Here is a 1,794-nt window from a genome sequence, read left to right as displayed (position 1 = left end):
GACGCCGGCTCGACTCAGGTAAAACCTTCACAAAGGTCGCAGGGCCCGAATGGAACAGCCCAGGCTGGCGGTGAAGTTCCCCCCAGTCCCCAAGGCGAGCCAGCGCCGCACACACCAGGCGAGTCCCCAGAGCAGCGTGCCTTCACGCTGTTTCTCACTAGCTGAGCCTGACTCTGAATCCGCATTCCTGTTCCCTGGGCGGAGCTCTGCCTCTGCTGTGGGAACTGTAGAGAACTGCAGGAGACAATCTTTCTAGACAAGGCAGTGGAGGAGGAGGAGGGCAGAGTGCATGGAGGGGACCGGCCTACGTGCACCGCGCACCTCGGGAGCCTGATCGCGCGTGGAACCGCTGCCTTGGGAAGACCTGGCCAGGAGAGATGTTTGGTTTCCACAAGCCAAAGATGTACTGAAGCATAGAGGGCTACTGCATCTGCTGGGCCAAGTCCTCTAGCTCCCGCTTCATCGACGGTAAGCGTTACAAGAAGGACTTCCAGAGCTGTTTTGGGTTGTATGAGACACGTTGCAGAGACATCTGCAACACCTGCATCCTGCTGGTGAAAAGATGGAAGAAGCTACTGGCAGGATCAAAAAACAAACAAACAAACAAAACAAAACAAAACAAAACACCACAGGAATCACGTGGTAGATGCAAGGGCAGGACCCAGTCCAAAGACCACACTGAAACCAAAGCAAGTGAAGACTGGAAACAGGATGAAAGCAACCAGATCAGCAAATTGCAGAAGGAATTTAAACGTCCCAATTCTGATGCTCACAGACCCCCTCAGTGCCTCTCCAGCTCAGTCTCCTTGTTACAGTAACCAGTCTAGAGATGGCTTCCGGCTCCCATAGAACTCCGGTTTTTTCCCTTTTAGCTCTCACCTACTGGAAGAGGCAGAAGATCTGCTGTGGAATCATCTACAAAGGGCGTTTTGGGGAAGTGCTCATAGACACGCACCTCTTCAAGCCTTGCTGCAACAGCAAGAAGGGGGCCGCCTAGCCGCTGGTGCCCCAGGGTCCCAAGCCGCTGCCCATGGCCCCTCAGGAGTGGTGGCCGCCGCCCACGGGGCCGGGCAGCAGAGCAGCAGAGATTCTGCAAAGACCACGAAGCGACAAACTGACCCTCTTAACGTTTTCACTTGGATACCTGCTATTCTGCCAAAAGACAATTTCTGGACTAGTTCTGAATGGGTTAGCTCCTCCCCCCCCACCCCAGTTCCACACATTCTGAAGCAAGTGTCTCCCTTACTGAAAGAAAGAATACGTATACATGATGTTTAAGATGCTGAATGCTGCTGTAAAGTGCTCTTTAAGTCTTTTTTTTTTTTTTTAATTAAATCCCCTTCTAGTGAATTAGGAGAATTTCAGGGGACAGAGATGGGATCTGTTGTATGATAAGCCTATGTAGTTGTAGTCTTTTTGTACTGAGAAGCAGTGGTTGGAGCAGTTTCTAATTGGCTGGCAGCCCTAGTTTTCCCTCCTGACAGTAAATTGGTGGTAACCCGGTTACAGGACCCGCCCCTGGCGCTGGAATCCTGAGGCCTGGCCCAGGATCTGAGGGCTCAAACCCGTACTACTGATGATGAAGCTGGAGCGCATCCCGGGCAGGAGACGGTACCTTCTCAGCAGACAGAGAGGTCACTTAGCTGTATATGTTGCATCCAAGTCATCTCCTTCATGTTCATGTTTGATCCAGGTTTTAATTTCTGCGAGGCACCACATGTATTTCAACATATAGCTGACTCCGTTTTTCCTCCATTCTGCTAAAACTACTATTTTCAATGTATTTTGAAAAAG

At 51.2% G+C, this 1,794-nt stretch overlaps 1 pseudogene; it reads left to right on the top strand.

Annotated features, from left to right (window-relative positions):
• The first annotated feature begins 238 nt into the window (after window positions 1-238).
• On the top strand, window positions 239-1,228 carry LOC108178043 (SIN3-HDAC complex-associated factor pseudogene; annotated as a pseudogene).
• Window positions 1,229-1,794: the final 566 nt, after the last annotated feature.

Source organism: Oryctolagus cuniculus, chromosome 8, assembly GCF_964237555.1.
Source record: "Oryctolagus cuniculus chromosome 8, mOryCun1.1, whole genome shotgun sequence".
Lineage (NCBI taxonomy): Eukaryota > Metazoa > Chordata > Mammalia > Lagomorpha > Leporidae > Oryctolagus > Oryctolagus cuniculus.
The sequence above is the reverse complement of the archived record's forward strand: the minus strand, read 5'-3'. Positions and strand labels throughout refer to the sequence as shown.